The sequence below is a fragment of the Nicotiana tomentosiformis genome, chromosome 4, assembly GCF_000390325.3.
Source record: "Nicotiana tomentosiformis chromosome 4, ASM39032v3, whole genome shotgun sequence".
Classification (NCBI taxonomy): domain Eukaryota; kingdom Viridiplantae; phylum Streptophyta; class Magnoliopsida; order Solanales; family Solanaceae; genus Nicotiana; species Nicotiana tomentosiformis.
In genome coordinates this window covers 101925589-101949320 of record NC_090815.1, presented here as the reverse complement: position 1 = coordinate 101949320, position 23732 = coordinate 101925589, and the positions used below count along the sequence as shown (strand labels likewise).

At 37.1% G+C, this 23732-nt stretch overlaps 1 pseudogene; it reads left to right on the top strand.

Moving 5' to 3' along the window:
* The first annotated feature begins 19421 nt into the window (after positions 1-19421).
* LOC104085608 (sugar transport protein 5-like) lies at positions 19422-21150 on the top strand (annotated as a pseudogene).
* The last annotated feature ends 2582 nt before the right edge of the window (positions 21151-23732 follow it).

Sequence of the window (23732 nt, the reverse complement as noted above, 5' to 3'; positions counted from 1 at the left end):
TAGATTTATATATAGCAATTGTGAATTTTTCCGGACTTGTGTGTGGATAGAATCTCAGATTTGCATTTGATGGTGCCGGGACTTGTGGTAATTCTGTATCACTATGGATCCTACATTCCAGTATAAGAAAGGTAAAAAGAATAATTTTAAATTCACATAAGGTATTTTCAGAGTGGGAATTTTGATTGTGGTATTTATGGGGGTTATTATGATGTGGTGAGACTTTATAGATGTTTTGGTGGTAATATTCTTGGGTTTGGTGACCTACGTGGCTTGGTCGAGTTAGAGGAATTCAATTATGATAGCTTGGTTATGTGCAAATGGGTTTCGAAGAGTTCTCGATGGTTTCTACCATGGTTTGAGATGGATATTTTCTACCGGCATAAGGAATATGTTGTGTATTGTCATTTCCACCTGGATGGGGGCAAATCGGGTATGTATTTTGTTAGTGACTCAAAGTTGATAATGAGATTCTCGTACTTTTAACATGATGGCACGGTAGATGTGGTGTGTTGTGCGGGATTAAGATTTACTTGTACAAGGTGGTAGTTCAGTCTTGAAGGGAAGGTCACGAATTTTGGACAGAATGGTCAGTTTCAGATATTTAGATGAATGTTATAACTGCTCGGTAATCCCAGAGAAGGGTGCGTATTTCAGAAGGCGCATTATATTTTGACTTACGGATGTTCAGTGGTATTGCGGTACTCTCCTGGTTGATAGATTGCTGATATTCCAATTATTGCTATGTGTCACAAAAGAATTATGGAAGTATTCCTCGTGGGATAATCGTGAATGAAAGATATGTTAGTCATTCGAGTGCTGGAGTTGGGACCAGTTACGGTGATTTATGTGTTCTATGAATTTGGACACCGAAAGTTCTCAGAAGCATATTGTTTTAGGGTTGCGGCCTGTTTGAGGTGAGCATTTTATTTAAACTCAGTGGAGGCACTAGTTGCGCTAATTATTTGTGATAGCTACGCGCTACGAGTGCGTATATATAGGTAAGGTTTGAGCCCATGTGCGGGCATCGGGGCAAGTATTCATAGTCGAAAAATGCTTAGGTTATGATATACCTAGAGTTGACTGTTAAGCTTAAAGTTATAATGTTCTCGTATTTGTACCTTTGTGGAGAACTATCTGAGTCATACTTGAGGTTACAAAAAGGGTAATTCCCCGAATAAACTTGGTAGTTGCTATTTCTGCTTTAACTTACCGATTTGAGTTGTGATAGCACACTTTGCATATGCCTACTCTATGGCGTATTATTTATACCAGTCCATGAGCATGAGAATCTTATTTCTTTTAGTATATACATGTGTACTTGTTTGATTGCTCCTGTATGATATGCTTGGACTGGAGGCCTATGACCATGATGGGCGGATTATGTTATTTGCACGTGAGTTGTCCGAGCGGGTCCAAATATTGATACTATAGCACGTGAGTTATCCGTGCGGTTGATGTTAATGTGAGATTTAGAAGAGCTGGTTACCGTTATTAGATTTGTGTGTCTTGGTTCTACTATGTATGATGAGCTCATAGCATTGCGGTTGTGGTAGTGCTTGTTGAACTTGCGAAACAGTTCTCTTCTTGGAGGCATTTCCTATTTTAGGGTGCACGGATTGCGCAATTTGTGGCTTGAGTTATATTGGTGTGGCATGTATGTGGAATAGTTATGTTTGATAATATAAGGTCATTGGACCTAGAATGGGTACGATCAGGTTTAATTACGATATATTGGGAGGGTAATATCGAAAGTCGGCTTAGAGAGCGATTATGGTTCTGGTTGGGGCGAGAGAGCTCCATGACTTGTTGATCTGATAAGTGGTTATGAGATTTCACATGTTTCTTTCATTATCGGCAGTGTACGAAGGTTTTGAGAATGAAGTTTTCTTTGATATAGGGTTTAATACTAGTACTGGTTGGTTTTCAGTAGTTACTGTGATCAGAAATGGTGCGGCGAGTATGCGAGTTGTGTAGTATGTTATTTGATTACATTTGGGGTTATAGTTCAGGCTTAATAAAGCTTGTTCAAACATATACAGTGTGTAGATATGAGATTCGGTCTTGAAAAGAAATTCTGAATTTTGGAAATTGAATTCCAAGGTTTATGGACTAAGATTTAAGTAATGATCTTCAATTACTTTGTGTTGTCAGGCCTATATGGAATAGGGTGACGTGGGCTCACCCCCGGGTACGTGCGTGGTAAGATGGCATAGTAATTTGAAGGCTTAGGAACAACTCCTAGCACGTCCGAGGATGAACGTATGTTTAAGTGGGGGAGAATGTAACAACTCGACTTGCCGTTTTGAAACTTTACGCTCCTTCCAACTATTTGAAGTATTGAATATCTTCATATGATGTATTAGGACGTGTGTGAATCATCGTCTTTGATTTTCAGGTGTTTCAGGATTAGTTCGGAAGAATGAATTTCACGTAGGAAGCTTAAATGAAAAAGGTTGACCGGAATTTGACTTTTGTGCAAACGACTTCGGAATAGAGTTTTGATGATTCCAATAGCTTCGTATGGTGATTTTGGACTAAGGAGTGTGTCAGGATAATTATTTGGAAGTCCGTAGTTGATTTTGGCTTGAAATGACAAAATTAGGAAATGAAAGGTTTAAAAGTTTGATCGGGAGTTGACTTTATTGATATCGGGGTCAAAATCCAGTTCTGAAAAATTTTATAGGTCCGTTATGTCATTTATGACTTGTGGGCAAAATTTGAACTCAATCGGACTTGATTTGATAGGTTTTGGACATCGAATGTAGAAGTTGGAATTCGTTAGTTTTCATTAGGCTTGAATTGGGGTGCGATTTGTGGTTTTAGGGTTATTTGATGTGATTTGAGACCTCGACTAAGTTCGTATTAGAACTTGTTGGTGTATCTGGTTGAGGTCCCGAGGCCTCGGGTGAGTTCCGGGATGGTTTCGGATCATTCCTTCATGTCTTGCTGCTGCTGTTGCTGGTTCTGGTGTTGTTCACCGCGAACGCGTATGTGTTATCACATTCGCGTAGAAGGATGTTGGCTGCAGGATATTTGTGCTTCACATTCGCGACTATGGGCACGCGTTTACGTAGATTTGGGGAGCAAAACTATGCGTTCGTGATTGGAACATCGCGTTCGCAAAGGGAAAACTTGGCCTGGGAGATTTTAAACTTCGCGTTTGCGGAGGGAGACCTGCGTTCGCGAAGGGTTATTGGGGGGAGTAGGTGAGATCATTTTTCGCATTCACGAAGAAGGGGATGCATTCACGAAGGTCTGGCTCAATGTGCATCCCGTTCGCGTGGGCTATCTCCACATGCGAAGAGGATTTTGGCAGTTGTGCAAATTTTGTGCTTCGCGAATGCGAGGCATTTTCCGCGTTTGCGAAGAAGGAATCGCTGGGTAGAGAACTTAATCTCATTTAAAATTTTTGACGATTTGGAGCTCGGGGAGAGGCGATTTTCAAGAAAAATATTGGAGTAAGAGTTCTTCACTCAATTTTGGTTAAATTACCTGAATCTATTGTTATCTTTAGCATTTAATTGGTGTTTTAAGTTGAAAAATTTTGAAATCCCCTAAGGTTAAGATTGAGGATTTGAGGGCCGAATTGTTGTCGGAATTTTGTAAATTTGGTATGGTTGGACTCGTGGTTGAATGGACGTTCGTATTTTGTAACTTTTGCTGGAATCCGAGACGTGGACTCCACTGTCAAATTTTCTAACGGAGTTGGAAATATTTATAAATTATTAAATTATAAGCATTAGAGTATATTTTGATTAATTTGCACATTGTTTGACTAGTTTCGAATAGTTTGGCTTGGAGTTGAGGAGATATGAAGGCGTTCGGAGGTTGATACGTGCAGAATGTAATTTTCGGAGTATTGTTAAGCTTGCTCGGCATCGAATTCGGCTTGTTCGAGATAAGTAACACTTCTAAACTTGGAGCTGAGGGTATGAACCCTGATTATACGTGTTATGTGATTTGTTTGGAGGTAACACATATGCAAGGTGATGGGCGTGTGGGCGTGCACCGTAGAAATTGTGACTCAGTTGCTTCCGTAGAGCTGTGTAGTCAATTAACTTGTATGTTTTCATGTATTTTTCATGTGTTAGAGAAACTGAGCTGTGACTCATGTTAGAAATCATGCTTAGACAAATGCTGGTATTATTGGTACCCACTGAGGTTATTTCTGCTGTCGAATTATATGTTTAAACTGTAATTTCATACTCAGTCATATTCATTCATTGCATATCATATCTAAGTCTCTGTTGTTATTTATTGATACATCATATCATCATTTTGGGCTAGTTGTATGATATGGTGAGCCCGCGAGACTGGAGAGATAGATGATTGAGTGAGGGCGAGGGCCTGATTGTGAGGATATTATGGGATCGGGCTACACGCTGCAACATATTTTTATTTATGTATGCATGAACCTGGCTTATTATAGCACTTGGGCTAAAGGAGCCCCTCCGGAGTCTGCACCCCCCACAGTGAGCGTAGTGGATAATATATTTGGGATGGAGCTCCCTGGGCATGGAGTTGCCATATATATTCACTTTTGGGATGGAGTTCCTTGGGCATGGGGTTGCCCTATACATTATAATCGGGATAGAGTTCCCTGGGTACGGAGTTGTCCTATACATTATATTTGGGATGTGCATGTAATTGCCTTATTTTTTTTATATTTGGGATGGAGTTCTATGAGCTGGATTGGACCTGTACAGTACCGAGTGACTGAATGTCAGTTATTATGTATATATATTTGGGATGGATCTTCCATGGGCTGGATTGGCCATATATAGTATTGTGAGATTTAGTACTCTGAGAGTGTGAGTACATGAGTTTATCACTACGCTGCATTGCATTAGACATGCATACTTGACATGTAGGCATAAAGAAGTACTTTTTCTCATGCCATCTCATAATGAGATTTCTTATCTGTCGTTAAAGGTTTTAAGAAAAATTATAGATTTCATACTTACTCATATGTTAGGTCACTTTCGGCAAAAGATTTGAGTTTTACAGCTATATTGAAAATAAAATGTTTATAATTTTTTACGAGCTGGGCATTTTATTATTGAGTTATTACTAGTGCTGCTTTAAATTGTATTATTATTGAAATATTATTAGTTATTGGAGTTGGACTTTAACCCTTGTCGCAGTTCGTCACTACTTTCAACCTAAGTTTCGCTTTGTTACTTATTGAGTATATAAGATCGATTGTACTCATACTATACTTTTGCACCTTGCGTGCAGATTTTTGATGCTGATGTAGATGCGTACGACGAGAGATGGATCTGAAGTTGTACCTGCGTTCCAGTCATTCCTGCCTCTTATATATGGTAGCTTTAGAATTTTTAATCTGTTAATGTATATTTCAAACAAATGACGTATTTGTATTTCACATCACGTTTGTAAATTCTAATCTTAGAATATCATGATTTGTACTATCGGTCCTTGGGAATGTATTAGAGTCAGTTAAATATTAATTAAATTAGATTGTTGTTATTTGGCTTACCTAGCGGGTGAGGTTAGGTGCCATCACGGCTAGTTGAATTTTGGGTCGTTATATAATTGCTTCAAGCCAAGTGACAGAGTCACTATTGTTTATAAAGATAAATTCACCCCGCCATCATTTTTCTGTGTAAGTGGTCATCTCCAAACTCAGAATAGAGTAAAACTAAATAGCCAACTTTAGAAAAATGACACCAAGAAAAGTTTGATATAAGTAGACATCTAGTTTCACAACAAGCACTTCTGAACTTTTTTCGCTTGTGCATCTTCTTCTGTTATCCAGCCTTTACTCCTCTTACCTACCCTTCTCTTGCAGTACTGCTGCGTACTAAATAAATACAAGCTGCAATATATAGAAGGGGGAGGAAATGCACAGAAGAGGAAGTTGCACAGAGCTAAAAGTCACCAGAAATTCCTTCATCTCTTCCATTATTAACAATATTTATAACGTCAAGATACTTCTAACTAGTTCATTAATTTATTGACCTAGGTGTCACACGTTCTATTTCTATACGCCATTAATTAGCAACTTCTTACTTTAGTGGATAACTTTGTGTTCGTATATATGGAATTTTCGGAGTATTGTTTAACTTGCCTGGCATTGAATTCGGCTTGTTCGAGATAAGTAACACTTTTAAACTTGGAGCTGAGAGTATGAACTCTGATTATACGTGTTATGTGATTTGTTTGGAGGTGACATATATGCTAGGTGACGGGCGTGTGGGCGTGCACCGTAGAAATTGTGACTCAGTCGATTCCGTAGAGCTGTGTAGTCAATTAACTTGTATTTTTTCATGTATTTTTTATGTGTTAGAGAAACTGAGTTGTGACTCATGTTTGAAATCATGCTTAGACAAATGCTGGTATTATTGGGACCCACTGAGGTCATTTCTGCTGTCAAATTTTATGTTTAAACTGTAATTTCAAACTCAGTCATATTCATTCATTGCATATCATATCTCAGTCTCTGTTGTTATTTATTGATACATCATATCATTATTTTGGCTAGTTTCATGACATAGTGAGCCCGAGAGACTGGAGAGATTGATGATTAAGTGAGGACTGGGACCTGATTGTGAGGATATTATGGGATCGGGCTACACGCCGTAACATGTTTTTATTTATTTATGCCTGGACCTGGCTTATTATAGTGCTTGGGCTGAAGGAGCCCATCCGGAGTCTGCACCCCCCACAGTGAGCGCAATGGATAATATATTTGGGATGGAGTTCCCTAGGCATGGAGTTGCCATATATATTCACTTATGGGATGGAGTTCCCTGGGTATGGAGTTGCCCTATACATTATAATCGGGATGGAGTTCCCTGGGTATGGAGTTGTCCTATACATTATATTTGGGATGGAGTTTCTTGGACATGGAGTTGCCTTATTTCTTTATATTTGGGATGAAGTTCCTTGGGCTGAATTGGCCATGTACAGTACTGAGTGACTGAATGTCAGTTATTATGTATATATATTTGGGATGGATCTTCCATGGGATGGATTGACCATATATAATATTATGAGATTTAGTACTCTGAGAGTGTGAGTAGATGAGTTCATCACTGCGTTGCATTGCGTTAGACATGCATACTTGACAAGTAGGCATAAATAAGTATTTTTTCTCATGCTATCTGATAATGATATTTCTTATCTGTCGTTAAAGTTTTTGAGAAAAATCACATATTTCAGACTTACTCATATTTTCAGTGACTTTCGGCAAAATATTTGAGTCTTACTGCTATATTGAAAAGAAAATGTTTATAATGTTTTACGAGCTGGGCATTTTATTATTTACTACTTGTGTTGCTTTAAATTGTATTATTATTGAGATGTTAGTAGTTATTAGAGTTGGACTCTAACCCTTGTCCCAGCTCGTCACTATTTTCAACCTAAGGTTAAGTTTGTTACTTATTGAGTGCACGGGGTCGGTTGTACTTATACTAAACTTCTGCACCTTGCGTGCATATTTCTGATGCTGATGTAGTTGTGTACGTGTCACGACCCAAAATCTGACCATGCTCATGATGGTGCCTATCATGTTACAAGGCAAGCCTACTTCCCAAAATATTTCTACTAACCCGATTATAAGAATTTAATAAAATATTTCAACACTTGAATTTCTTATAACTAAATCAACTCTAAATATATTTTTAGAAATACGAAAACGAGCCCCAAACATCGGGTGGTCACTAAGTCATGAGCGTCTAAATCTATGAACTAAGAAATGAAACTGTCTAACTGTCAATACAATCCAAAAGAAGAAATGATAAAAGTCGTAACAAGGTCCTGCGAATGCTAGCAGCTACCTTGCAATCTCCACAGAATTCAACGATCGTCGCGCTCTAACTCACGTGAATCTGCACATAAAGTGCAGGGTGTAGCATGAGTACAACCACCTCAGCAAGTAACATAAATAACTAAGGAACTGAGCAATAGTGACGAGCTAACTAAAACAGTCCAGTTATTTATTTTCACTATTTAAAAAAATAAACGGAAATAAACAGGTAAATTCTATAACTCAGTAAATGCCACAAAGAAGTTTAACAGTTAAATGCAGCAACAACACAAATAAATACAACCTCACAGCAGTGTCACTCCATCACTCATCACTCGTACTCAGCACTCAATACTCAAAACACTCAACACTCTGCGCTCACTACGGGTGTGTACAGACTCCGGAGGGGCTCCCAAAGCCCAAGCGCTAAGCACGGACAACTCACGTGCCATCATATCATTACCTAGATCCGCACGGTCAACTCACGTGCTACACGGACAACTCACGCGCTATGGTATCAATATCTGGACCCGCACGGTCAACTCACGTTCTACGTGGACAACTCACGCGCTATGGTATTAATATCCTCACAACCAGGCCCTCTGCCTCACTCAATCAATATCAATACCTGGATCCGCACGGTCAACTCACGTGCTACGCAGACAACTCACGCGCTATGGTATCACTACCTGGACCCACACGGTCAACTCACGTGCTACGCGGACAACTCACGCGCTATGGTATTAATATCCTCACAACCAGGCCCTCTGCCTCACTCAATCAATATCAATACCTGGATCCGCACGGTCAACTCACGTGCTACGCGGACAACTCACGCGCTATGGTATCACTACTTGGACCCGCACGGTCAACTCACGTGCTACGCGGACAACTCACGCACTATGGTATTAATATCCTTACAACCAGGCCCCCGGCCTCACTCAATCATGTACCTCACTAGCCTCATCATCACCAACAAATAAGGGAACACAGCCCACATCAAGTACCACCACATTATAGCAAATAATAGAGACTGAGGTAACATGTACAATATTTTCTCTGACTTAGTACCAATAATGTGAGCATGAATAAAGTCTAAGCATGATCTCTAACGTGAAGGCAAACAAGTTCAACAACAAATAAATACATAACCACAGATAATAGCCATTAGGCCTCACAACCTCACGGGATAGACCAAGTCTCAATCCCTCACGGTGCACACTTACATGCTCGTCACCTAGCATGGGTATCACTTTCAAACAATCACGTGATGTCAAATCTCTAGGTTTATATCCTCAAAGCCAGAGTTAAAACTGTTACTTACCTAAACAGCGTAAAATCCTACTCCGAGATGCCCTCGTCTCTGGACACGGTCTCCAAAAGCTCCAAATCTATTCACAATTAATTCAATATACTCAACACGAATCGTAGGAATTAATTCCATATGAGAATACAAATTTTTCCAACAAAATCCGAAATTTAACTCAAAAATCACCCGTGGGACTCATGTCTCGGAATCCGACAAAACACACAAAATTCGATAACCCATTCAATTACAAGTCCACCCATACCAATTTTATCAAATTCCGATATCAGATTGACCTTCAAATCTTCATTTTATATTTTTGGAAGATTTTACAAAAATCTGATTTTGCTTCCATAAATTCACGGATTCATGATGTAAATGAGTATTGGATCATGAAATATAATCAATATAGGATAAGGAACACTTACCTTAATGTTTACCCGTGAAAATCGCCCAAACCGAGCTCCCCAACTCTATTTTTGTCAAAAATGGTCAAAAAACCCGTTTATAGAGCCTCTGGTGTTTTGAGCGTCACAGGTAGCGTGGGGCGCTGCTTGTGGCGCAGTTTCTAGTACCCAAAAATTCCCAGCGCCAGGGCTAGCGCCCCACGCTACCCTGGGCACTCGCAGCGACGGAAAATCTCCTCCGATACAGAAATAGGCATAACTCTCTCATACGATGCCCGAATTCGACGATTCTTTTTGCTATGGCTCCAAAATTTCAATACGGATCTATTGAAATCATAAAAATTCAAATCCGAATTTGTTTACTCATAAGTCAACTTATGATTGACTTTTTCTAACTTAGCTTTCTAACTAAGAGACTAAGTGTTCATTTCACTTCGAGTTTCTTCCGGACCCGAACCAACTAACCCAACAAGTCATAAATCAATTGCAAGATATAAATTGAGCAGTAAATGTGGGAACGGGGTTATAATATTCAAAACGACAGGCCGGGTCGTCACAGTACGGTGAGAGATGGATCTGAAGATGTACCTGCGTTCCAGTCATTGCTGCCTCTTGCACACGGTAGTTTTAGAATTTTTAATCTGTTCATGTATATTTCAAACAAATGACGTATTTGTATTTCACACCACCTTTGTAAATTCTAATCTTAGAAACTCATTATTTGTACTATAAATCTTTGAGAGTGTATTAGAGTCAGTTAAATATTAATTGAATTGGATTGTTATTATTTGGCTTACCTAGCGGGTGAGGTTATGTGTCATAACGACTAGTTGGATTTTGGGTCATTACATAATTGTTTCGAGCCAAGTGACAGAGTCACTAATGTTTATAAAGATAAATTCGTCCCACTATCATTTTTCTGTGTAAGTGGACATCTCCAAATTCAGAATAGAGTAAAACTAAATAGCCAACTTAGAAAAATGACACCAAGAAAGTAGACATCTAGTTTCACAACAAGCACTTCTGATCTTTTTTCGCTTGTGCATCTTCTTCTGTTATTCAGCCTTTACTTCTCTTACCTACCCTTCTCTTGCAAAACTGCTGCGTACTAAATAAATACAAGCTATAGTATATAGAAGGGGGAGGAAATGAACAGAAGAGGAAGTTGCACAGAGCTAAAAGTCATCAGAAATTCCTTCATCACTTCCATTTTTAACAATGTTTAAAATGTCAAGATACTTCTAACTAGTTCATTAATTTATTGACCTAGGTGGCACATGTTCTGTTTCTATATGCCATCAATTAGCAACTTCTTACTTTAGTGTATAACTTTGTGTTCGTATATATGTGAAGCTACTCGCTCTGTAGACTATAGGAAATATAATTAAACTCTGTAAACCTTTGTTTTCGATCTCTTCAAGTAGCCGAGAAGAAAAAAAGGCAATTGGGGGCATGGCTGCTGAGGGACAAGGTAGTGATAACCACTTTAACGGGAAGATAACATTCGTCGTTGTCATCACTAGCATTGTTGCTGCATCAGGTGGCCTCATATTTGGATTCAGAGGCGGATGTAGTATACTATATACGGGTTCAACTGAGAGTGTAAGTAGACGAGTTCATCACTGCGTTGCATGGCGTTAGACATGCATACTTGACATGTAGGCATAAAGAAGCATTTTTTCTCATGCCATCTGCTAATGAGATTTCTTATCTGTCGTTAAAGTATTTGAGAAAAATCACATATTTTTGACTTACTCATATTTTCAGTGACTTTCGGCAAAAATATTTGAGTTTTACTGCTATATTGAAAAGAAAATGTTTATAATTTTTTACGAGCTGGTCATTTTATTATTGAGTTACTACTTGTGTTGCTTTAAATTGTATTATTATTGAGATGTTATTAGTTATTAGAGTTGGACTCTAACCCTTGTCCCAGCTCGTCACTACTTTTAACCTAAGGTTAAGTTTGTTACTTATTGTGTACACGGGGTCGGTTGTACTTCTACTATACTTCTGCACCTTGCGTGCATATTTCTGATGTTGATGTAGTTGTGTACGACGGGAGTTGGATCTGAAGATGTACCTGCATTCCAGTCATTGCTACCTCTTGCACACGGTAGCTTTAGAATTTTTAATCTGTTCATGTATATTTCAAACAAATGACGTATTTGTATTTCACACCATATTTGTAAATTCTAATATTAGAAACTCATGATTTGTACTACCAGTCTTTGGGAGTGTATTAGAGTCAGTTAAATATTAATTGAACTGGATTGTTGTTATTTGACTTACCTAGCGGGCAGAGGCGGACCCAATATTTGAGCACGACGGGGGCACCATTGTGTGCTAATCACTAGCGATAAAATTCGGCGCGCAACTCTTTGAAAACTTAATGATTATAATGACTTATCATCCACGTATAAACAAAAGAAGTTCTAAAGAAAAGAAAGCATCGAAAAAAGAGAGATTTCATCGCAAAATGGATGCTATGGGAAGGAAAAATGTTTGATTAAGCATGTTTCGCATTTTAAAATTTCTAGTTTTTTTATAAATAAAATGAAGGACCAGTGATCAAAAGGGCATTCAAACTTTAAAGAAATCAAGATTAAGGGTATGTTAATAGTAAAAAACAAAACCAAAGAAAAGTCTTAAACTCTTAGTTTCCACTGCCGAGTCAGAGTCAAAGTGATTGATGAAGAAGGTTGAGGCATAAGTATTTGTATTTTTCTATTTCTGGAGTGATAAGTTGCAATTTAAAGCTTTTAATTTTAAGGGATGAATTTGAACTTTTTTTTTTTTAATTAAGTTGACTATTATGTATTAGAAGTTAGAACTAAACTATAATTGAATTCAAAAAAAAAAGACTAAAGAAAAAAATAAAATAATATGTTATTAAATATGAAAGTATGTTGTATTCAATTAACTAAAAAAACTAAATATGGGATTCGAAGCCGGATCATCCAGCAAACAAGGGAATTGAAGCGCCCAATATAACCACTTCTTCCGTCCACCTTTTAGTGTCTGGGGGCACAATTAAAATATTTAAGGGGTCCTATATATATATATACAGATATATATAACGTATATTTACAAGATTTTTTCCGAGACTAACGGGGTCCCGTGACCCCTCTACATGCAACGTAGGTCCGCCTCTACTAACGGGTGAGATTAGGTGCCATCACGGCTAGTTGAATTTTGGATCGTTATATAATTGCTTCGAGCCAAGTGATAGAGTCACTATTGTTTATAAAGATAAATTCGTCCCACTATCATTTTTCTGTGTAAGTGGACATCTCCAAATTCAGAATATAGTAAAACTAAATAGCCAACTTAGAAAAATGACACCAAGAAAGTAGACATCTAGTTTCACAACAAGCACTTCTGATCTTTTTCCGCTTGTGCATCTTCTTCTGTTATTCAGCCTTTACTTCTCTTACCTACCCTTCTCTTGCAGTACTGCTGCTTACTAAATAAATACAAGCTACAATTGCAAAAATAGTAGATATAAATTTATAATTTTAAAAAATAATGAGTTCAATGTTAAAAATTTTAAAATTGAATCCATATGATTTAAATCTTGGATCCGCATTTATTTGGATTTGACACTGGAATTTTAGGTAAGTGTTTACTTTTTCATTTTTTTATTCCTCTCCAATTTTTGTGTTAGGAGGGTTATTTAATTATATCATTTGACTTAACTTGTGTATACAGAGTATAAAACTTTACACTATTATTTTTTGGCTTATTAATTTCACTTTTAATGGTTAGGTACCTATAATTATCTTTTAGATGATATGATAGTGTACTATTTGTGTATAGAAGTTAAACTCATACATCCTTAACTTTTATGCGGTGATAGTGTAACACTATGAACATGGGTGTATGTAGTATATTAATAACGGGTTCAATTGCACTCATAACTTTGGACATGAGTAAAAGTTTTACTCTATGTAAAAATTCATTAAAATTGCAAACTTATTAGATATGAAGTTGTAACTTTTAAAATACAAGGGTTCAATATTAAAAACCTTAAAAGATAAACCGAATTTTAATTCTGATTTCGCCTCTGACTATGGAGTCATCCAAAAAGTAACTATAAGTTATCCATATTCAAGGAAAGAGAAGATACATTTTTCATTTCCGATAAACAACTTTCCTCGAAATTATAGAAAAAATAATCTGGACATTGTATCATTCCTTTGTATTAGACTGGCGTATAAATCAAATGAAGATATGAGAGAACAAAAAGAAAAACTGATAATTTGTAATGAGAAGGAATTGTATTAATAGGGAGAATTGAAATCATGTACATTAATATAAGAGTTCATCTTCAAACTATTACAATTACTCCAATTTAATAACCAAATCTTCCAACTTCCAAGAAAAGAAAAAACAGAAAAGGAAGAAGGGAGGGAGGTTCCAGAGTTAATCTAACCAACTAAGAATATAAAGAGATGACTTTATAGCATGTTAGGATCGGGAATCTGGGTAGTGCGAAATTTAACCAAACAACGGTATAATGACAATAATAAAGACAATGGAAGTTGATAATAACGGCAATTAAAGAATATAAAGAAGACACAAATTTAACGTGGTTCGGTCAAGGTGACCTACGTCCATAAGCGGAGATGAGAAATTTCACTATACCAACAAGAGTACAAAATTAGAGTAAATACTCTAATTAATCCCAAATACCCCATGAGAATAACCTCATAAGATCACTCCAAAGAAAGGGTTCACACAAGTATTTTCCAACATTTACTCTCTTACAAAATACTCTATAATAAAATAAAGGAGGAGAAAGAAAGACAAGAGTGAAAAACTCTTGAATTGATGTGTTTACAAATTAGGAGAAACTCCTCTATTTATAGCAAGAAATTCTTGGTCTAATAATGGATATTATGTCATGGCAAATGTCATGATCCACAAATTTGTTATAATGGATATTATGTCATGGCAAATATCATGAACCACAAATTTGTTATAATAGATATTATGTCATGGCAAATGTCATGAAAATTTGGCCATATTCCAAATCTCCACCTTGGCCTAATTTCGGCTTATATATAGTAAATTTTCTCCACCTTCTCCGAAAAAACCCCAATGGGCAAAACCATTCTTGATAAATGTCAATCAAGTTCAGGCAAAGCTTGAACTTGAACACTGGAAGAGGTTTTGTGAACATGTCAGCAGGATTGTCTCTAGTGTTAATCTTCTTAACAAAGACTTTTCTTTCAGCAATGGTTTCTCGGATGAAATGATACTTTATATCAATGTGCTTCGTCCTCTCAAGATACATTTGATCTTTAATCAAGTAAATGTCACTTTGACTATCACAGAAAATGGTAATACCACTTTGGTGTAAACTAAGTTCTGCAAATAGACCCTTCAACCATAAAGTTTCTTTGATCGCCTCGGTCACTACCATATATTCTGCTTTGGTAGTAGATAAATCTACTGCATGTTGTAATGTAGCTTTCCAACTAATAGTGCAACCACCGATGCAAAATACATAATCTGTTAGTGATCTTCTTTTGTCAAGATCACCTGCATAATCTGAGTCTACAAAACCAACCAAAGTGTTAGTATTTCTCCCAAACTCCAAACATGTGTTTGAAGTTCCTCGCAAATATCTGAGAATCCATTTCATAGCATACCAATGTGCTTTACTAGGGCAAGCCATATACCGACTTACCATGCTCACTGCTTGTGAAATGTCTGCACGTGTACAAACTATTGCATACATAATACTGCCGACGACACTGGAATAAGGAACCTGTGCCATGTACCTCTTTTCTTCCTCTGACTGCGGGGACTGAGCAGTTGATAACTTAAAATGAGCAAAAAGAGGGGTACTAACTGGTTTAGCATCTTTCATGCCAAACCTCTCCAAGATTTTCTCCAAGTACTTCTTCTGGGTCAAAAATAGCCTGTTGGCTTTTCGATCTCTTTTGATATCCATGCTAAGGATTTTCTTCGTTGCTCCCAAATCTTTCATCTCAAATTCACTTTACAACTGACTTTTCAAATTGTGAATTTATGTTAAATCCTTAGCAGTAATGAGCATGTCATCAACATATAATAATAGGTACACAAATGAACCATCATTTAACTTCCGTAAGTAAACATAACTATCATACATGCTCCTCGAATAACTATGACCCAACATATAGGAATCAAACCTTTTATACCATTGTCTTGGAGATTGCTTTAATATGTACAAGAATTTCTTCAACAAGCAAACATGATCTTCTTTTCCTTTAATTTCAAATCCTTCAGGTTGATGCATGCATATTTGTTCCTCAAGTTTGCCATGTAAGAAAGTTGTCTTAACATCAAGTTGTTCTAATTCCAGATCATACATGGCAACGAAGGCAAGCAAGACACGAATAGAGCTATGTTTAACAACAGGTGAGAAAATATCATTAAAATCAACTCCTTGTACCTGACTAGAGCCCTTTGCAACTAATCGTGCCTTATTCCTTGCATCTTCAACCCCTGAAATGCCATCCTTTTACTTGAAGACCCATTTGCAACCAATAATTCTTTTTCCTGATGGTGGCTTCATAAGAGACCAAGTACCATTCTTGTGGAGAGACTCAATTTCTTTATTCATTTCAATCAGCCACTTGGCTGAGTCAGCACCAGAAACTGCTTCTGAATATTTTAATGGTTCTCCAATTTCTTCAGTTTCCTATGCAATTGAAAAAGCAAATGCAACATAATCTCCAAACCTTAATGGTTATTTACCTTCTCTTCTTGGTCTATGTTTGGCTATAGAATAATCCTCTTCTTCTCGTTCAACTTCAGGAGTCTCAACTTCAGGAATTTCAGCTTCTGTCTCAACTTCAGGAGTTTCAACTGTATTTTGCTCCAAAGTTGATGAGCTTGGCTCAGAAGGAATGTCAATCTCAATATCCACCTGGTTCGGTTTACTCTTTCCTTTATCTGTATCACAAGAACTAGAAGACTCTTTTCTAGAATGTAACATAGAGGATTCATCAAAGGTTACATCTCTGCTAATTATAAATTTTGGTGCCATGGGATCAGGATACCATAGTCGGTATCCTTTTACCTCAGATGCATACCCAAGGAAAATGTACTTTTTAGCCCTTGGCTCTAGCTTTCCATCATTTACATGCATGTATACAGGGAAACCAAATATCTTTAAATCAGAATAATTAGCAGGAGTATCAGACTACATTTCCTCTGGAGTCTTAAAGTTCAAAGGTGCAGAAGGAGCTCGGTTGACAATATAACAAGCTATAGAGATAGCTTCTGCCCAAAAGGCATTTGTCAACCCAACATTTGAAATCATGCAACGAGCCCTTTTCAAAAGAGTTCTATTCATCCTTTCTGCCACACCATTTTGCTGAGGTGTCATTCTCACAGTACGATGTCGAGCAATTCCTTCATTCTTGCAAAATTCGTTGAATTCATCGTTACAAAATTTCAAGCCATTATCTATTCTAAGCCGCTTAACATGTTTTCCTATTTGCTTCTCAATCAAAACTTTCCATTGTTTGAAATTTAAGAAAACATCACTTTTATTTTTCAGGAAATAAACCCAAACTTTCCTTGAATAATCATCAATAAAAGTTAACATATACATGGCACCACATTTTGATGGGGTACGTGAAGGACCCCAAAGATATGAATGAATGTAATCCAAAGTACCTTTTGTTCTATGAATCGCTAGAGATTTGAAGCTGACTCTTTTTTTGCTTCCCAAACACACAATGTTCACAGAACTCCATATTTATGGTACTTCGGCCACATAAGAGACCTCTTTTGCTGAGGATGAAAAGACCTTTTTCACTCATATGCCCCAATCGCATATGCCATAATTTGGTTATGTCAGAATCTGATTTTTCTGATATTGAAACTGCAGCAGTACCTGTAACAGTATATCCCAAAAGATTATAAAACGTACCAGATCTGCGTGCTTTCATGATCACAAGAGCACCATAAGAAATTTTCAGAACTCCACATTCACATGTGTACTTGCACCCAAGAGATTCTAGAGTGCCCAAAGAGATGAGATTTTTCTTCAAGTCAGGAAGATGTCTAACATCGGTGAGAGTTCTCACCACACCATCATGCATTTTGATTCGGACTGTACCTTTTTCAATAACTTTGCAGGCAGCATTGTTGCCCATCAAGACAACTCCACCTCCAATAGATTCATATGTGGTAAATAAATTTCGACTGGGACACATATGATAAGAATAACCCTAATCTAAAATTCATTCATTGTTAGATTTGAAACTATTATTAGTTGCTAAAAAAATCGTTCCCTCAATCTCATCAGCAGCTACACTTGCTTCGGCAGTGTCAGTATTTTTGTGCTCATTTTTCTTTTCTCTATGCTTTTCTTTGTTTTTCAATTTAAAGCATTCAGAAATAATATGACCTTTCTTGTGACAATATTTGCACATGACATTTTGTATCTGGATTTTGACCTTGATTTAGGTTTTCCACTACTTGAATCTTTCTTATTGGATCTACCTCTTATTAATATGTCTTCCCCTTGGTTCCCACTAGTTTTTCCAGTAATATCTCTATCTATTTGTTCTTTTGATTTCAAAATAGATTTGATATCTTTACAAGAGATATTATCCTTTCCATAAAGCATAGTATCTCTTATATGTTTAAACGACTGGGTAAGGAAACAAGCAATAACACAGCTTGATCCTCATCTTTGATTTCAACATCTATGTTACTTAAATCCATAAGAAAAGAATCAAAAGTATCAAGATGTGTAAGTATAGAGGTACCTTCAGCCATACGAAAAGTGTAGAGTTTTTGCTTTAGGTAATGCCTGTTTTCTACTGTTCTTTTCATATATAGGATTTTAAGCTTTTCCCATATGCCTTTGGCTGAGCTTTCTACTGCAACTTCACGCAAAAACTCATTTGAAAGATTTAAAATAATACCTATTTTTATCTTTTTGTCTATGACGGCAAACTCTTCGTCTGTCATTTTATCCGGCATCTTCTCCTTTCCTTGCAGTGCCAAATCTAAGCCATCCTGAATTAGGATAGCTTCCATCTTTAATTGCCACATTCCGAAGTTTGCACTTCGGTCAAATTTCTTAACATAAGATTTTGTTAGAGTCATTTTGGCCTTTTAAACTAACCCGATTAGATCTGGCTCTGATACCAATTTGTTAGGATCGGGAACTCGGGTAGTGCAGAATTTAGCCAAATAACGGTATAATGACAATAACAAAGACAATAAAAGTTGATAATAACGACAATTAAAGAATATAAAGAAGACACAAATTTAACGTGGTTCGATCAAAGTAACCTAAGTCCACAAGCAGAGATGAGCAATTTCACTATACCAACAAGAGTACAAAAGAGAGTACAAAATTAGATTAAATACTCTAATTAATCCAAAATACTCCAAGATAATAACCTCACAAGATCACTCCAAAGAAAGGGTTCACACAAGTGTTTCCCAACACTACTCTCTTACAAAATGCTTTATAATGAAATAAAGGAGGAGAAAGAAAGACAAGAGTGAAAAGCTCTTGAATTGGTGTGTTTACAAATGAGGAGAAACTTCTCTATTTATAGCAAGAAATTCTTGGCCTAATAATGGATATTATGTCATGGCAAATGTCATGATCCACAAATTAGTTATAATGGATATTATGTCATGGCAAATGTCATGAACCACAAATTTGTTATAATGGAAATTATGTCATAGCAAATATCATGAAAATTTGACCATATTACATAGCATGATCCCTAATAGATTATGTTTCTCTTCTATATATAAGCATCTTTCCGGGGTCCCAAAGGTAATTTGCCAACTCTCCAAATGTGTCTTCCACCGTAGCCGCATTTGTTACATAATTTCCTATACGGACTCGTTATTTCTATGATGTGTATGTTATTTCGTCTAATCACTTTAATTTGTACAACAGGAGGAGTGACAACAATGAGGCCATTCCTTGAAAAATTCTTCCCATCAATTTTGAAGAAAGCAGCATCTGCTGGTGCTGAAACAAACGTGTATTGTGTGTACGACAGCAAGGTTTTAACAGCATTTACTTCATGACTCTACATTGCTGGCTTGGTTGCGTCTCTCGTAGCTGGTCGCCTCACGGAAGCCATAGGACGAAGAAACATAATGGTAGTAGGAGGATGCACTTTCTTTGCTGGTGCTGCTATGAACGGTGCTGCTCAAAATATTTCTATGCTCATTTTGGGCTGCATTTTACTAGGCTTTGGTGTTGGCTTTACTAACCAGGTAACGAGTGACAGAGTTTATGTAATTTGGAAAATTAATACTTGTTAAACAAACTGGGGTGAGAAGAGTATGCGTTTTAGGCCTCTTCCCCAGCCTACTCTTTCTAGACACAATCCTGTCTTTCCGTGAACTAAAATCAAGACTTATGTAGTAATTTAACTTTCTCTTTAATTATGTATACCTTTGAAGGCTACTCCTGTATATCTCTCAGAAATGGCACCTTCAAAATGGCTAGGTGCATTCAGCACAGGCTTCCAATTTTTCATAGGCCTTGGCGTTGTTATTGCAAATTGCATAAACTATGTCACCTCTAAGCTCAGCTGGGGATGGCGCCTCTCCCTCGGCCTGGCCATAGTTCCAGCCGCGACAATGACCACAGGTGCACTTCTCATTTATTTTTGTACATTTTCTCCTTTACATATAATAGTGGCATCTAGATCGGCTTGTACGCACCTCGATTAGTTCACTGCCTATATGTTATTTCTCGTTAGTACAGGAACCATGTTATATCATACACTTAGCGTTTGTTTATCTCTCCTGAGATTTGAACCATGATACTTCATAAAAAACAAGGGATCTTTACACAAATAGCCGGTTCACTGTTTACTTTTTTTAGTCATATACATGGATTATACATTAGTTATACACGATTATACACATACAATACATGAACTATGCATATATTATACCTCCATTGACTATCTTTAGTTTATCGGTTGTGTGAGTGGCTATTTGAGTTAATTCTTCTATTTATTACAGTTTATTGGCACAAAGTCACACTTTAGGGTGCAGGTGCACTTCTCATTTCAGACACACCTAGCAGCCTAGTTGAGCGTGGAAAATTGGAGCAGGCAAAATAATCTCTAGCAAAACCTGATGTGCATCTATGCTGCTGGTTTTGGTTGGTCATGGGGTCCTCTAAGTTGGCTCATTCCAAGCGAAATATTTCCGATAAACATTCGATCAACGGGACAGAGCATAAGTGTGGCTATGAACTTTGCAACCACATTCGTTCTGTCTCAAACATTTTTGGCAATGCTTTGTCACTTCAAGTATGGCGCTTTCTTATTCTTTTCTGGTTGGATTGCTGTTATGACCATTTTTATAGTGATATTTATGCCAGAGACCAAAGGTGTTGCTTTGAATTCCATGCATCAAGTTTGGGAGCAGCACTGGTTTTGGGGTAGAGATGTTAAAGATCAGCCCTAGTCCCACAACGGAGAGAGAGCAAAGAATTTGAATGGATTATACAAAAGTTTTATGGTGTAGTTTTTGTGATCTAGAAAGAAGAATTTTATCATAAGTGGATCATGATAAACACATAATTAAGTAAATAAAAGTATTTTTTCTCAAACAGATAAAACTTTATATTTGCAATAAGATTAATTCAGAATTTTAAGTTAGTGTTTGTTAAGTATTATTCACTTACTATTTCTTTTTATCACCGGTGTACCCACATTTTAAAAATGCTCACGATCATCCCTTGATAATAAATGTATCTATAAGGAAAGTAGTATTCCATTGATGTTACTCGATATGCATTTAGGTCATTTACATACAAAGTGCAAGAACATACTTTGTGCAGAAGTATTTAAAGGCATCGAAGATTTGTAATTTATTTTTTCTGGTGGTCATTTCCAAGAAACGAAAGAGGGAATACTGAACCCTTTTGCTGTTTTGATTTTATCCAATTTGTTTCACCGGATTCTACTAGTGTCTATATTTCCTCATATGGGCCTTCTCTTGGTATTAGCTTAACTAAAATTGGTATAAAGCTTACACCAAAATCTTGGTAATTTATAGTACCAAAATTCTACACCGGATTGTATAGCTCTGTAGAGGGAAAATGTATTATTCCTACCTTCTTGTCATGTTATAACTATGAATACTTATGTTACAGTGCAAGGGCATATTCATGTTCTAATCAATATCGTCGGGTGGCAATTTTATGGTAAATATAGTGTTGTCTTTTGGGCAGTTTTGACCCTTTTCTCTCTGCCGATAGTTTACTAAATCAAGGGAATTCCAGATTTTACCAAAATTCAATCGTCTATATGCTTTTCAACAACGTGAAAAAGGTTGCTTGTGAAGGGGAACTAAAATTCAGAGTGGAATTACACTTGGTTCCGCAGCACATCAAGAAAGATGGGTGTATATGATTTTGTTGAGGGGCATATGGGCATGTCATTAGAGACTCCTTCGCAAGCATCCTTTTTGTTGGCCCAAAGTAAAGGTTAGTTTTGAAAATTGACAAAGAAAACTCAAGCATGAACCAAGTCCATCCCTTGTGTGCATAGACACGGGCAGATTCGAGCATGTGGGAGGCACGTAAAGAAGATACGCTTAACTTGGTAAAATTGATATCTCCTGATCGAAAAGGTTGCATAATTGATAAGGAGAGGGACTCTTTAATCAAAGAGAACACTATCCAAGATAAGGGAGGAGTTAGAAGTTGAGATCAACTAGAACTCTTCCACCAAGGAAGAGTAGCATTAGAACTCTAGTTATTTCTTCATCTACTAACTCTATATAAATCGCAGGATGTTCTCATTCTACATGAACGTACAAAAGCAGAAGTTAAACGTGAATTGAGAGCAAAATAGCAAGGCATTTTGCAAGCAATTCGTATGCGATTCAAGTGTGCAAACCTGAAACTACATGAACCAGACAGAAGAACCAGATCCAAGTGTCTGTCTTTTATTCTAGTTCAATTGTAGTAGGTGTTTTCATATTGTACCTTTCAGCTTTATATAGAAGAAATTGTAATAGGTACTCAGAGTATTCAAGTTAGAGTTAACTTGAAGTTGTCGCAATAGTTAGAGGTTGTTTGCCACAATGGAATTAGAGTTAATCCTAAGTTTATAAAAGTATTTTGTAAATGCAGTTTTTGGCTCAGTGATTTAGTGGAGAGTTTGGGAAAATCCTACTAAGAAGTAGGTCGTGGTTTTTTCACCTTTTAAGCCAGGTGTTTTCCACGTAAAATACTTGTTTCTTTACTTTTCGCATTTACTATTTCAGCAATAGTAGGTTAAGGAACACATAGAAGAACCCGGTCCTTCTATAATCAGTTTATGCGAAAAATTGGGTACCACATAAATCACCCCCCTCTTGTGTGGTATTTAAGTTAAAAATATTAATTGGTATCAGAGCGGGTTATCCTTGAAGAGGCTAACACCTTAGGAGAAAATCAAGATGAGTGCACCACCTGGAAACTGGAAAAGGCAATCCACTGCTAGGCTACCACTTTTCAACGACTAGTATTACTCTTGGTGAAAAAACAGGATGAGAGATCACATCATAAGAGAAGACTATGAGCTGTGGGATATTGTCACAGATGGCCCACTGGCTACCATGAAGATAAATGCCGAAGGAGAAGAGGTGGCAAAGACAAGAGCTGACTGCACTGCTGACGACTTGAGAAAATGGGAGAAGAATGCTAAAGCCAAGAAATGACTTGTTTGTGGACTCGGTCCAGATGAGTACAGTAGAATCCAAAGTTGTACCACTGCTAAGAAAATCTGGGACACTTTGCAAGTGGCCCATGAAGGAACACCTCAAGTGAAGAGGTCTAGAGGAACACTACTATATTCTCAATATGAGAATTTCATCATGAAGAAAGGGGAAACCATCCAAGAGATGTATACAAGGTTCACCACACTAATAAATGAACTTAAGTCTCTTGGAAGGATTATGTCTGAAGAAGACAGAGTTGAGAAGATTTTGACAAGGGTTCTGCCAGTTACTTGGGAGAGCAAAATCACTACCATTCAGGAATCAAAGAATATTACCACTCTTAAGTTGGATGAGCTAATTGAAAATCTCACTGGTTATGAACTTAGAAGGCAAACTATGAAGATCGATGTACCCAAGAAGGAAAGGAGCCTGGCACTCAGAATCACTGAAGGTTCTGATCTAGAAGATGATGAAATGGCTATGATCACAAAGGACTTCAAGAAATACCTAAAGAGACGAAAGAGTCCTTCAA